A 16,393-nucleotide genomic window follows, 5' to 3' on the forward strand; every position below is an offset into this window, starting at 1 on the left:
CTTCATATATTTATAAAATGTCAATTTCTGTCTCTCAGTCCACAGTAAACCTATCTTCAAAGTGACAAGAGAGGCGTCTTTATGTAAATGCTTTGAACTATATGTAGTAGACTTCCACGTAAGAATCAAGTTAAAATTCATTCCACGTGTTCTCAAAGTACAGTACTCTAACAGATGAGTTTGAGTGGAAACAAAATGGTTCAGCACATTTGATTTTCCACTGACTTGATATTTATGTTGTGTATTCAGTTGTTTTAAAGCATGACTAAAGAGTGTGAAAACGCTATAGGAATCCATGGGTCCAGAAGAATTCTCTGCTTGGCTGAATTCCCTGAGCTACATCTATATGTATTTTCTAGACCTATTATTTTGTTTTCTCCGAGCCTTTTGAGTGTTTTGGGATTGCAGTGATTGAGGAAAGTGGTCATTGCAAATGACAATTTTCTATTTAAAAACCTTTCAGCAAAAAAAGCTGCTTTCTTTTATACAGGTACAGGCTTCCCCAAAAATTTCAAGAGAAAGAAATGAAAAGGAAAATGATTTTTCCATAGGGCAGTAAGATGGCTCAAGGATATATTAGTTGCCTTTTATATTCTTATTTCTCTCCTTAAAGCCAAGGAAGATTTCTAAATCTTTTTTTTTTTTTTAAGATTTCTAAATCTTGACAGTACACAGGGAGGGGGCCAGAGGGGAGAAAGTAAGCTTGGGCAGTGTGTAGTAGATTGTTAGAACTAATTGGCTTTACTTAGGATCAAACTCTGAGGGAAAATGCAGCAGGAGGCTCAAGTTTTATTGCCACTATTTTTACTTAGTATTGGCTTTATCAACTTCCCTGGTGGCCCAGAAGGTCAAGAGTCTACCTGCAATGTGGGAGACCCAGGTTTGATCCCTGGGTCAGGAAGATCCCCTAGAGAAGGAAATGGCAACTCACTCCAGTGTTCTTTCCTGGAAAACCCCATGGACCGAGGAGCCTGGCCCTTAGAATATTTAGCATCTTTCACTTGCTGTGATCCTCCCTAGCAAACACTGAACACTGCTGATCATGTGGTCACCTTGGATAAGAATAAGTATTAGATTTTCACTCTCCTCTCCCCTTCACCTCCCGCTAACACTCTTGACGTTCTCACATTCTAATTTCAAGATTTCTCCCTTTTCCCTTTTTTTATGCTGGCAAAACCTGCTTTTCACTTGTATTAAAACTGTCAAAACTGCCCAAAGGGAAAAAGTATATGTTTTCCCACTGGTACTGAAAAGAGTGAAGAAGCATATTTTGGCAGTTTCAGTGTAGGTGTGAAATTTTCACACAGCTCTACTAGGGGGGTACACAAGTCTGGCCCTGTTGGAGCATCTGATATTTCGTGGATGGCAGTTTCTTTGAAAGGTATGGCCTAGGGCTAAATTAAAAGATGAGGATTTAGACAAGAAATGATAGCATTCCGTGGAAACAATTGTCATTTATGTGAAAGATGCTGTTGCATATTTAGAAAACAAATGGTGCCCCTTTAAATTTTCCCTATGGCAAGTTTTATTGTAAAATAAAGATTTGGAGTTATGCATCAAAAATGCAGTTTAACCTATAGTACCCACATCATGACAATGCAAAATATATTAGATTGTGAGGTATTGATTTTATATGAAGGCATATCAGTTAGTGAAATGCAGAAACCAATAAAGCATCACCATGGCTGGGTAGGAGATCTCTAAATACAACTTATTTTTACACTTAAACCAATTATTGGCTTTGCTTCATTTTTTTTTAAATGTGACATATATTCTTAGGTTTCTAAAAAAATTCAATCCAATCAGTTACATCAACTTTATATCCCATATTAAGCAAGAGTTTTACATTAAAGTTGACACATTTTGATAAGTACTGTGAAAGTACCCAAACTGGGCTAAATTCTCTGAATTTTCCCCAAGGATTTGGTTGCCTATACAAGAATATAAATATTGATCTTTATTTTACACACAATTTACAGATTGGTCCATTGCTGATTTTACCTCACAATTTAACAATAGAAATTTATTGAAATGTTTACTTCCAATCCTGATTTCAACACAGTTTTAGAATATTAGGTTAACAACCAAATTCATAGAAAAGTGAGCTGTAACTTTTAAACCAAATAGGATATATGTAGCCAATCCTCTATACTTATACACAAGAGTATCTCAATACAATTGAATCCTATTTTAATATATTTAGTATACCTAAAAATTCATGATACATATAAGAACTAGTTATTTCTATTCCTAAGAAATACTTAGATTTAGTCTCTCTTCAGTACTTACATATTAGGTGATGTTGAATCTTCTCAGACTGACATATATATATCCATAACTTTTTTTATCATAGAATCAATTTTTGAGATATGGGAAATTGCTAATGGAGCAATCTCTCAATATAACAGCCTTTGCTGAATTTATTTTAAGGAAAAACAGGTATATTTTATAACCACTCAAATTTTAGAAGTGGGTTCTTATGGGAAAATGAAATTCCCCTATGATTTTTTTAACTTAATTCTGTCTCTGGAGCCATAGAGAATGAATCCAGTCTGTATGATTATAACTCAGGCATTTATGGATGTATATCATTCTTTCCCTTGACTTTCTTTAGGCTTAAAGCCCTAGGTTTCTTTAGTCTATTGACCTCAAGTTTGTAATGTCTTATGGGACATTCATTAACTCTTTTCTCACAATTTTGAGTTCTGAATTCAGTCTTCATGTTTCCACCCTAGTGATTTCTCTCCCTTACCAATGTTTCTGTTATCAGATGCTGTTTCCTCAAGAAATTTAAGCCATTTATTCAGATCAAGAAACCAGAAAAAACTGTGGTCCAGAATTTTGACAGTTCCCTGAATCACAATTTGGGTTCTCAGAACACTGTGTAGATTCTCTTGTCAATGTGCATCTCAGCATTCACCTAATGCAACCATCAAACCAACAACTTAAGAACCAGGCAGGGAATTTCTCAAATGCTCCAAATAGCTGCACATCACTACAGATTATGACTGCTTGGATTTAGGGAACATTTTTTTGGCTGGGGAAACATTCCAATGGGATAGATTAATCTATGTAAACCACATAGCTCAGCTGAAACTGCTGTTCTGCATTCTAAATTGCCAGCTCCATCTCCTTTCTGCACAAAAATGCACATTTCTTCCTATAATAAAGATATTTTATAATAGCAATAAGGCAACTCCAGGGTGTGTGGTTATCACGAGATAATCATACCCTAGAGGGATTACAGACACTTGGCTGTGCCTCATAACACCCCATGTGTGTGTTTATCTCATGATAACCACACTCGCTTTTGTATCTTATTGCCTAATTATCCACTTCTAATGCAAAATACTAATTTTTTGCCTGAAACAATGTGTGCAAGGATGTATTGCTAACAATCACATGAAGATATTGACAAACAATGCTGCTGTTACTCTATATTCACTTCTCATAAGAAAACTGATACACAAGAAGGAAATTCTGAGAGTGAGAGGAGAACATTCCAATCCATTTTTGAATGAGCTACTTCTTAAAAGGACTATGTAGAGGCTTCTGTTTTATCCATTAATACTATAAAATGAATTACACATTATTTTTCATCTTTTAGACTTGAAAACTAGAGAATAAGCAGGAATTTCAACCCTAAAAAATTAACAAGACACTAAGTTAATTTACTTCCAAAAAATTAATGGCAGAGATTGATTTTGACTTATTGAGTTATCTAATTTAATTCTTTATGCTGCTTAGTCATTCCTTCACATATATTTCAACTGTCAACCTTTCAAGTTGAAAAATATGTTAAATTTTATACTTTACAGTAGTATAATTCATACAAGTCTATCAATCTTGAATCCTTTTACTATTATAAAGTGAAATTATTGCCTATGTGATTATCTCCATTCTGCATAGTAATATTTATTATTTTTACATTATATTATGTAACAATTAAAGCCAATAGTGGTTACATGTACAGATTTCCTATGAATCTGATCTCAGGAATGAACATTTCCAAATTTTATTTTCTAAAGTTTTATTTATAGATCTTTATTTGAGACCCCCCCCCCAAAGATCATTAACGACCCTTGTATTTCAGTACTTGAGTTAAATTCAAATTATTCTGAGTAAAATAAAGTCTCATTTTTGAGGACTTTTATAGAGAAAGTAATGATATATTCTTAAAAGTTTATTTGTGTGTGTGTGTGAATTCATGTGGGCTTCCTTGGTAGCTCAGACAGTAAAAGAATCTGCCTGCAATGCAGGAGAACTTCATTCGATCTCTGGGTCAGGAAGATCCTGTGGAGAAGAGAATGACTACCCACTCCAGTATTCTTGCCTGGAGAATCCCATGGACAAAGGAGTCTGGTGGGCTACAGTCCATTGAGTTACAAAAAGTCGGACATGACTGAGTGACTAACACTTTCATTTGCACAAATACATACTACCTGTACTTTTAATAAATATTCTTTTAGTACTTGTTTTCACAGAACATGACCATTGTTCTCAAAGACACTCCTTATATTTTCTTACAAACTCGGTTTTTCTTCCTGGTTTCTTACTTCATAAATATTACTGGGTCAAATCTGCCTAAGTTTAATAAGCCTTTTTTTTTTTTGAACTATCTGGTTCTGGACTGTGAGACAAGCTGTTGCTCTGTCCCTGGAGTCCTGTTCCAAGGGAACATACTTGAACTTTGATTACTTTGATTTTAGGGATGGATTTCCCATCTCCATTTACTAATAAAGACTGCTCTAGATCTCAGTTCACAAAGAACAGGTAAATACAGCAATAATTATTAGTTACTTGAAGGCAACATTAGATTGAATGTAAGGACTACAGGGTGAAAAGGTACTTTAGAAGTTACTACTCTGTTAACAGGGAAAATACAATGTTTACTTAACTCTCAATTATTCACTGGTATGTAATTAACAGGAAACTATTTTATTGTTTTTTAGACACAGGCATATCTTTTTAGAATGAGGGCCATCTTAGAGCACATCTATTCCAATCACCTTTTTATATAGTCAAGAAAATTTGACAATACCATCTATTCTATTTACTTGCTTTTCACTAAGAGCCAGAGAGGGAGATCTTTTAATTTAATATACGTAATTACGTACATCAGAAATGGTGTGAGCCTGCAATTAAGCAAACTTATCTAAAGCAAACCTTTTTTTTAGACTTACTAGTTTTGTTTCTATCTTTCCTTGGCATGCAACTGGGGAAACAAAGAGTTGAGTATTCTGAATATTCTGAATAGGTGAAAATATAGGACACCGTTCCAGGTTTTTGAATGCTCCATATATTCATTTCATTTTGTGAGTAAAACTTGCCAACATGTAGTTAGAGAAGATTCTTCGAGTTTCCTAGGTATTAACCAGGGCTTCGCTATTAGACACTAACTGCATTCTGGATACACTAGCACAATTATGCTTTAATGAATTGCCAAAATCATCTGTAAGAAACCAAAACTTTCCTAGAAACCAATAAATACATAAGAAAAAGGACAGTGATCTGAAAGTGAAATAAGACTGGCAAGATAAAAGCAAGAAGAAAGTAAATTCTACCTGTGGGGTAAATGCTAATATTAGTACTGTAATAAGAAAAGGAAACTATGCCTTAGGCCCATGAAATAACACAAATAAAATTTTAAAAAAATTAAGTGCAAAAGACTATCTACAAAGAAATGCTTCTTTGAAGAAAACCTAATGTAAAGTTTATTTTAAAAATAGAAAAATGGATATGATGCATAAATAGTAATAAAATGGAAAATATTAAATTTAACACAGATTAAATTTAAATGTAACTAAGAACTGTGAATCTCTTAATGACAATACATTTGAAAATTAGAAAAGTGACACATTTCTAGAAAAGTCTTATTACAAATGACTTGAAAAGACATTGAAAAACTACATATTCTATATTCATTAAAGGATTTGAAAACCAGAACCAAATGATTTTCCTGGGAAATTCTACCATTCAAGGAACACACCATTTCAATCTTATATAAATTTTTTCAGAGGACATAAAAATAAAGGGCACTATAAATCACAATATAAGACTAGTATAATTCTGAAATAAAAAAGGGTGTTCAAAGTAGGAAAATCACAAGCCCATTTCATTCATGGATTTATATGAAAACTTCCACAAAAACATAACAAAAAAAGGTGTGATTACATTTATTACAGGAATTTTAGTGTGATTTAATGCTATTAAATTTACAACTATAATTTACCATATAGACAGATTAGAGGAAAAAGGTTTATTTATTTTATATTGGAGTGTATTTGATTTACAATGTTGTGAGTTTTAGGTGTACAGAAAAGTGACTTAGTTATACATATTGTTGCTGCTGTTTAGTTGCTAAGTCTTGTTTGACTCTTTGGGATGCCATTTCCTTCTCCAAATTATACACATACATAAATCTATTCTTTATCAGATTCTTAAATAGAGCTCCCTGTGCTATACAGTAGGTGCACATTGATTATCTATTTTACATATCTAGAAGTGTGTATATATTAATCTCAACCTCTTAATTTATCCCCCCTCCCACTACCCTTTGGTAACCATAAGTTAACTGTAAGTTTGTTTTCCGAGAGTGTGAATCTGTTTCTGTTTTGTAAATAAGTCCATTTGTATTTTTTTTAAGATTCCACATATAAATGATATCATATAATTGTCTAACTTACTATGATAATCTCTTGATCCATCCATTTTGATGCAAATGGTAGATATGTATCCCATCTTTATCCATTCATTCATCCATAGATATTTAGGTGGCTCAGGATAACTGAGGCAGCCAGGCGTACAGAAAAGTGATTTAGTTGTACATATTGTAAATATGCTTCAGTGAAAATTGGGGTGCATGCATCTTTTCAAATAATGTTTGTCTCCAGATATATTGCAAGGAGTAGGACTGCTAGATCATATTTTCAATTTTTTAAGGAATCTCCATAGTGGATGTGCCAATTTACATTCCCACCAACAGTGTAGGAGGGTTCCATTTGATCCACATTCTCTCTAGCATTTACAGTTTGCAGCTGTTTTGATGGCCATTCTGACCAGTGAGGTGATACCTCACTCTAGTTTTCATTTGCACTTCTCTAATAATTAGCAATGTTGAGCATATTTTTATGTGCTTTTTGGCCATCTGAATCCTATAGATAGAGGAGCCTGGCAGGCTACAGTCCATGGGGTCACAAACAGTCAAACACAACTGAAGCGACTTAGCAAGCATCAGTTCAGTTCAGTTCAGTCACTTAGTTGTGTCCAACTGTTTGTGATCCCATGAATCGCAGCACGCCAGGCCTCTCTGTCCATCACCAACTCCCAGAGTTTACTCAAACTCATGTCCATTGAGTCGTTGATTCCATCCAGCCATCTCATCCTCTGTCATCCCTTTCTCCTCCTGCCCCCCAATGCCTCCCAGCATCAGGGTCTTTTCCAATGAGTCAACTCTTCACATGAGGTGGCCAAAGTATTGGAGTTTCAGCTTCAGCGTCAGTCCTTCCAGTGAACACCGAAGATTGATCTCCTTTAGGATGGACTGGTTGGAGCATAGTATGCCTTATTTGGGGAAATGTCTATTTAGATCTTCCACCCACTTTTTAATTGGGCTGCCTGAGCTGTTTATATAGTTTGGAGATTAATCCTTTGTCAGTTGCTTTGTTTGCATTTTCTTCCATTCTGTAGGATGTCTTTTCATTTTATTTCCTTTGCTGTGCAAAGCTTTTAAGTTTAGTTAGGTCCCATCTGTTTATTTTTGTTTTTACTTTCATTGTTCTAGGAGGTGGAACCAAAAGGATATGGCCAACATTTATTTCAGAGAGTTCTGCCTATGTTTTCCTCCATCTTATAATAGCCAGTCTTACATTTTGGACTTTAATACATTTTGAGTTAATTTTTGTGTATGGTATTAGAGAATGTTCTAATTTCATTCTTTTACATGTTGCTGTCCAGTTTTCCCAGCACCATTTATTGAAGAGATTGTCTTTTCTCCATCATATATTCTTGCCTCCTTTATCATAAATTGACCATAGGTGTATGGGTTTATTTCTAGGCTTTCTATACAGTTCCACTGATCTATATTTCTGTTTTGTGCCAGTACTATGATGCTTTGATTACTGTTGTCTTTTTTCTTTATTCTGTTCTGTGGCAATGATGTCCACCATTCTGTTTTCAGGCTACTTATTTGTTCTTCTGCCTCAGTTACTCTGCTATTGATTCCTTCTAGTTTATTTTTCATTTCAGTTATTGTAGAGTTCATCTCAGTTCTTTAAATTTTCTCTTCGTTAAATATTTCTTATATCTTCTTGGTCTTTGTCTTCATTCTTTTTCTGAGATCTTAGCTCATCCCTAGTATCATTTGTGTAAATTATTTTTCAGGTAGATTGCCTATCTCCATCCACTTCACTCAATTGTTCTTCTGGGGTTTCATGCTGTTCCTTCGTCTGGAACACACCTCACTGCCATCTCATTTTTTCTAACTTTCTGTGTTTGTGGTCCTGAACAGGCTCAAGATTATAGTTCTTGCTTCTGGTGCCTCCGCCCTGGTGGATGAGGCTGTTCTAAGAGGCTTACGCAGGTTTCAACAATGGGAGGGACTGGTGCCTGCCCACTGGTGGTCAGGACTGTGTTTAGAGGTGGCTGTGGGCTCAGAAATACTTGAAGCAGTCTGTCTGCTTGCTGGTGGGGGGCAGGTGTTCCCACCCTATTGGTTGTTTAGCCTGAGGTGTCCCAGCACTAGAACATTTGGGCTGTTGGGTGATGTCAAAATGGCAGTTTCTAGGACAGCTCACACTAATGAGAGTACTTCCCAGAACCTCTACCACCAGTATACTTGTCCCTGCAGTGAGCCACGGCCACCCTCACCTTCCCAGGACAACCTCCAAGACGAGAAGGTAGGTTTTTCCCAGGTTCATATGAAGTAACTGCATAAGATCTTATATTCACCATCCAAGAGTGGCATTTGTTTCCCCCAGTCCTGTGGAGTTACTGAGATCAAGCTCCAATGGCCTTCAAAGTCAAATACTCTGGGTGCCCCCTCTCCTTAATGCCAAACTCCCAGACTAGGGGAATCCTGACACAGCGCTCAGAGCTCTCATTTCTGTGGGAGAACCTCTGTGATATAATTACTTATCAGTTTGTGAGTCACCCACCTGGTATGTCTGGAATTTGATTGTATTGTGAATGTGTCCTTCCTGCTGTCTTGTGGCTTCTTTGTCTTTGGAAGTATTGTCCTCCAGCAGGTTTTCTGCCAATAGTTGTTCAGTTAATTGTGATTTTGCATGAAAGGATTAACTCAGGTCCTTATACTTTGCCATCTTGTCTGGGGATTGATTCTGAGAAAATGATTTTATTAGTTAGTAAAATGAAGCTTATGAAATTCAATATTAATGTTTTAATAAAATCTTTTAGCAAATTAGGCAAATAATATCTTAATGATGAAACATAATCATAACTTACTATGAGGATGGATAAGCACTAACATTGATTTTTACCAACATTGTCCTAGAGTTCCTGGCCCACATAATAAGAGGAGGAAAAAAATTACAAGGTTTGGAAAAGAAGAAACAGAATAATCAATAAACAACTGATTAAAAAGTTTTTCAATATAGACAACTACAGAGGATATGCAAAACAAAACAATTTTTGGAAGATTAGATGGATTAGTAAGGTTTCTAGATATAAGATTATATAAAAACTCAGTAAGTTTGTACACAATAGCAAGAAGTAGAATAGTTACAAAAAACGGATGGTAACTAGAAGTCTTAAAATGGATGACTTTTATGAAAAATACATACAGATAGAAAATCTCAATAATAAGGAATACCGTTGGTGGGAATGTAAATAAGATACAACCACTATGGAGAACAGTATGGGAATACCTTAAAAAACTAGGAATAGAACTAGTATTATATGACCCAACAATCCACTACTGGGCATAAACCCTGAGAAAATCATAATTGAAAGAGATATATGTACCCCAATGTTCATTGCAGCACTTTTTACAATAGCTAGGGCAAGGAAGCAACCTAGATGTTCATTGACAAATGAAGGGATACAGAAATTGTGATATATATGTGCAATGGAATATTACTCAACTATAAAGAATGCATTTGAGTCTCCTAATGAGGTGGATGAACCTAGAGCCTATTACACAAAGTGGAGTAAGTCAGAAAGAGACACATATTGTATATTAATGCATGTGTATGGAATCTAGAAAGATGGCACTGATGAACCTATTTGCAGGGCAGCAATGGAGATGCAGACAATAAGGAAGAGACTAATGGACACAGTAGGGGAAGAAGAGGGTGGGACAAATTGAGATAATAACATGGAAACATACATTACCATATGCAAAATAGATAGAAAGTGGGAATTTGCTGTGTGACACAGGGAGCTCAGCCCAGAGTTCTGTGAGAAGCCAGTGGAGGGGACATATATGTATCTGTGGCTGGTTCATGTTTATGTATGGCAGAGGCCAGGACAATATGGTAAAGCAATTATCCTCCAAGGGGAAAAAAAAAATAAAAGAAGCAGATGAATCAGTGATCAAATTACCAACATTCACCAGATCATAGAGAAAGCAAGAGAATTCCAGAAAAAAATCTACTTCTGGTTCATTGATTAAACAAAAGTCTAAAAAAGTAATAAGGATAGTACCATATTCATGGCTTATAAAAACTCAAAATTACTAAAAAGTTACTAAAATATATAGGAAAGGAGTAAGACTGAAGAAAGGGGGACTCCTCCTGAAGAAATGATGAGCGCTTCCTCTGCCATACACCAAAATTCATCATAAAGCTGTGTAATTAGGGCAGTATGGTACTAGCGCAGGAATAGATAAATGTGAGAGAGGAACAACCATAAACAGATATATGCATGTGTGGAAACATGATGGTACCACAAAGGTGGTTTTACAGATCATGGGGAAATGAGCAACTCTATTAAATGGTGCTGTGACAGTTGTTAATCCATATAGAAATAGAAACATACAGGCTCACACAGTAAAATATAAGAAAATAAGCTCCAAGTAGATTTGAAATTAGGATTAAATGTGCAATTCAAAACTTTATAGTTTTAGAATAAACTTTAGAAGAATATCTTTAAAGTTTCAGAATTACAAAGGTTTTCTCTTCAGAAAAATACACACAGATGCTAACTAAAAAATAAATCTTAATATACTTTTATTTTAAATTTGCTTATTAAAATACAAACATGAAAAGAGAAACCACAAACTGGGAGAATACATAATCAAGGATGCCTATCAGTATATCACAAAATCTACTACAAATTAATAAAATATCCCAATAGAATAATGATAGTAAACTTCACCAAAATGTTAAATTTCAGAAGGGAAATTAGTTTTAAGAGGAAAATGAAGTTTGGGGTCCTGCTGAGTTTCAAGGTTATAAGTAGACATTATGAATCAGTCTGACCAATAGACCACAAATTGTGGGATGAAGGTTGCTAATTCACTAAGCTTTCTAACCTGGGTCGGGGGAGAATGCCAGGTAGCTGAACAGTGATTAAATCAGTCGCCTTGTTTCGGCCTTGTCTTGCATCTTGCTTCACAGATCTGTTGCCTCCACCTACTCCCGAACTCCTCCACACCCAACCCCATTTTGCAGCATGAGCTGACTTGCTTCTCACTGACCTTGCTCTCCTTCATCCCTAGTGGATAATAAGAGTTCAACTTTGTAATGGTTTGCTTTGTTATGTACTGTGCATCATTCTCATGTGCTATTTTTTTTTCTCTCCCATTAGCCGGCAATATTTTTTATCCTTTGTTGTTGATTTGGTACAGGGTTAAGGTGAATTCATGTCTCTAATAGGCCATAATTTCCTTGAAACCCTCTACTTGAAAGTTATATCTGAATTATCACTAGCCCTATCAGCTGAGGTCTGTAGGGTCTCTGGGCCCCAATTTTCTGCTATTACTGCAAACAGTGATCTCTGCGTGTGAATTTCGGCTCTAGCACTTACTAGTTATTTTAGGCTAGATAAGCTATTTAATTTCTTAGCTGACATGCTCTTATCTACTAAATGCGGCTCTTACTGTATAACCCACAAAAATATTTTAAGAACAAATAATGTAAGTAAAATTGCTGAGCTCCATAGCATGTGTGTGTTATCTTCCCATTTCCACCAGGTAGAGTAGTAGTATCACCTATAGTAGGATGACACCTTGACATTAAACAGCTATATGTTTTTCCTGAGTTTTCTGTGCTGCTTTCAATTAGAGATTGAATGTCCTTCTCTAAGGGACACAATATAGAGAATTTGGAACACTGAGATACTTTCTTCTTGAAATTATGATCCCACCTTTCTTTTTTCTTTGAGGATTATCAACAGCAGCATTTAACATAACTGAGAAAAGCTTAAATCAAATAAACTGATCAGTCATCTATTTTTTTGGACCCCTCTTCAGGATTGCCATAGAGTATCTACTGAATTTGGCATTGTGGCCTGGATGACCAACAGTTTGGTGATCCAATCTCTGTCTCATTTCCAATATGCTAAATGTGATATTCTCAATCCCAGTGTACTGCTTTAGTTTCTTTATAGGGAAAAAGAAGGGGAGAGATTGGCCAAGAAGGTTTGGTCCAAGCCATGAATAAATATGAAATCTTGGGAGGCTGGACTCATAGTGAGAAAATAATGCTGGCATTAATCCACTTAGAATTGCACAGTGCTCCACCCACCCCAATGTGGATTGGTTTAACACCCTTTGTTGGTGTTATTTGGCCAGTCCCTTCAAATGCTAATGACCAGCTAGTTTAACATCCTTTATTGGTGTTATTCGGACAGTCCCTTCAAATGTGGATGAATAGCTTGCTTTGTTTCCATAGACAGGGAAGCCAAATAACTTCAGGGCCTAGAAGCAAATTATTTTTCTGGTATAGACTGACCTTGAATGATGAATTGGGCTCTATGGTGGCTGTTTCACTGAAGACTGGGATTTCCCTACCCATCGCAAACCAGGCCAAAAGGAGCTAAACCATTTTCTCCTCATTATCACCTCATTAAGCTCCCCAAGCCAGCGCAGGGCTGGGGCAGAGGCCTGCTACAGGTAGCTTAATGAGTTTCTTATTTATAGGCCCCTGTGCCGTTATGCAAAAGCTTGTTATTCCCAGGCCTAGAGTATGGCACTTTCTAAAGGGAGTTAAGAAATGCAATTATCAAGCTGTTAGTATGGGCCTCACACCACTTCTTGGCCACTTGATCAACAACAAATAAATATATTTGTTAGATTTGTACAATTTGATATTGTGCTGTGGTGTTTACCCCAATTTTCTTGTCTTTTTTTCTTCTATCAACACAAAACAGATGCTGCCCCAGATGTGGAAGATGCAGATGTTTGCCAGTTCAAGAATAACTTCAAATTCATAAATGTATATGGCATTCTACAGATTCCTCAGTTTGAGGAGAAATGTTGTCTCCCTCCCAAAAACGTTTAAATCTTTTTCTCCTGCCTTATATGTGACTTGGAAGTGAAAAGCAGTTACATTTTTAGTTACCACAGAAAGACAAAAAAAATCTCCTGTAATTAATATGCAAATATACAAATCAATGCTCTGTATTTTGAGTCTTCAAAAAAACAATCAATTTACTAAACATTCAGGCATTGGACAGTTACTTAGCACTATGTATCTGGTATTGAGCAAGATACAGACAGGATGTAAAATGTTAAACACAAGTCACTGTCATAGGTTAAAGAAATGTATCATCTGAAGAAGTCCTAGCAGCTGTAAGTTAAATGTATATAGAGACATGTTTATTCAGGTATATTCATATAAATGTGGATGTACTACATATATTTCTCCACAAAATGTTAAAGGAAGCAGAAATTAATTTTAAAGGAAAATAAAACTTGACCAATAGAAAATAGGTCAAACAACAGGTACGACATCTGTTGTCATATAAAAATATAGACCTCTGATGTCAGAGCAAATGCTACATAAATGGACCCAATTAAAAGGAGGGGGGGAATCTGGCTGTATTCAAACTATTATAAACAGTTAAGCAGACACAAATAGCTCAAATATTTGGATGCCTGTTATGGATAATATGGAGTATACAGAAATGCATACTATAAACCTTCTCCTCATCTTGTCTTGACTAAGCAGGGGTAAGGTAGGTACATAAAAGCAAATAACACTGTACAGAAAATAGCTCACTAGGGAAGTTAAACAAAATGCTAAAATAAGTGCCAGGAGAAATTCTTCCAACTTAACACATCAAAGAAAAAAGGAATGGATATGTTAAAATTTGAGTTTAGATTTAATAGGATGGGAGAGTTTCAACAGAGTGGTTGTTTTAATATTTCTACACAGGACAGACTTAGCAGCAACATGTGGTTGGCAGGAGATTCAATGACAGAGCCTTGTCTTGAAATTATCTTTTCAGCACCAGTTCTGTATTTTCACTTGGGTTAGAAAATGTGGGTTACACTTGAGGTGGCTAACTGGCCAGAGGACATGGTTAAGGAAGTGGTTAAAACTCACTGAACTCTCTACTACTTCTACATACAAAATTATCAAAGGTGTAAGATTTCAGGTCACATTCAGAAAATATGGATTACATTTTCCTAGTCAGAACTTGAAGTATATGTATAATAGCACAAGATATACATTAAAAAATAGATTAAGAAAGAATGAGAAAATGAGGACTAAAGAAAAGATTGATCAATAAAGCAGGTGAGAAATTTCAGGCTTTGGTCTCTAGGCAGTATAAAGCATTTTTTCTTCCTCTAATTGTTTGTTTTCCCCTAAGCAGTAGGACAGAATGATTAGATGGTTAGTATAGAAGTGACTTGATGGACAGCTGGGAAAGGAAAAAACTGAAAGCAGGAAGATCATTTAGGGGCCTATTCAATAGTCCAAGTTTAGGTGAAAAAATGAATTTATAGGTAAGGTAAAAAGACAATGATTCAAGACAAATTCATCAGAGTTTAGAGTTAGAACATTAAATTAATAATTTCGTTAGAACACTGTCAGGCTGAAAGTTTGTGCAATCAAAGAATAACTAAAATTTCAAACTTGGATAATTATGAGAATGTTGTCCTTGGTTAACAGTGACAGAACTGTGAAAAACTACAGGTGTTTTGCTTTAGAATTTAGTAGTGAGAATGATGATAATTCTTTGGACAGTTAAGGTTGGAAGTTCAGATATCTTTTACAATAGAATATCCAACAGGCAACAGAAAATTGTAAATGTAGTTTTACAAATAATTGCTGCAATTAGAATAAATGAGATTACTAAGAATATAGAAAGAAAATGAAAAGTGGGAAAATCAATTAGGTACATCGTATGTGGGGAGAAAAGATAAATTTGAGAAGAATATAAAGAATCAGCATTGTGAGAACACAAGTAGATTAGTTCATTTCTGCAGTGGTTTATGTAAGAGGAATATTCAAGAAATAGATGGTAGGCAGTGTCAAACATTCTAAAAAAGTCAGGCTTAAGAATTGAGAAAAATAGTCATTGGATTTATTGAATAAATGGTAAGAAACAAATGGTAAGGATTGAACAACTTAATATTAAGCTTTTAACTTTTCTCTATATATGTAAATATATATTTATTTATTTACATATATAGAATATTTCATCCCAAAGCAATAGAATGCATTCTTTTCAAGTGCACATGGAACAGTCCTTAAGGTAGATCATATTTAAGACCATAAAACATGCCTTAATAAATTTAAGAAGACTGAAATTATATCAGGCCTCTTTCCCAACCATAATAGTATGAAACTAGAAATAAATTATGAGGTGAAAACTGGAAAATATACAAATATGTGGAGATTAAAATTCACTGATAACCACTGGGTCAAAGAATTAAAAGACAAACCAAGAAATACCTTAAGACAAAAATGAAAGTACAACATACCAAAATATATGAGATTCAAAAAAAAGCAATTCTAAGAGGGAAGTTCATAGTGATAAATGCCTTCTTTAAGAAATAAGAAACATCTCAAGTAACATAATGCCTCAAGAACTAGTGAAACAAGAACAAATTAAATACAGGGTTAATGGAAGGAAATAAGAAAGATCAGAATGGAAGTAAATAGAGACTGAAAAGACATTAGAAAGATCAATGAAACTAAGAGCTGTTTCTTTGAAATGAGCATCAAAATTGACACCATTAACTAGACTCACCAAACAAAACAAAGGACTCAGAAATGAAAGGAGATACTACACCAAAACCACAGAAATACAAAGGATGAGAGAGAATAAATAATTATACATCAACATGTTGGACAATCTATAAGAAATAGCTAAATTTCTAGATGCATACAACCTGGCAAGACTGAATCATCAAGAAAGAAAAAATATGAACAGACTGATTACTAGCAAGAAGATTTAATCAAATTAAAAAAAAAAACTTCCC

General features: G+C 35.1%; 1 long non-coding RNA gene across 1 annotated transcript; it reads left to right on the forward strand.

The window, feature by feature from the left end:
* The first annotated feature begins 8,801 nt into the window (after positions 1-8,801).
* LOC110144257 (uncharacterized) lies at positions 8,802-13,582 on the forward strand. Its single transcript, XR_011488074.1, has 2 exons — positions 8,802-8,897; positions 13,330-13,582. It is a non-coding gene; the product is annotated as an uncharacterized lncRNA (long non-coding RNA).
* The last annotated feature ends 2,811 nt before the right edge of the window (positions 13,583-16,393 follow it).

This window comes from Odocoileus virginianus, chromosome 6 (genome assembly GCF_023699985.2).
Source record: "Odocoileus virginianus isolate 20LAN1187 ecotype Illinois chromosome 6, Ovbor_1.2, whole genome shotgun sequence".
In the NCBI taxonomy this organism is placed as follows: Eukaryota; Metazoa; Chordata; class Mammalia; order Artiodactyla; family Cervidae; genus Odocoileus; species Odocoileus virginianus.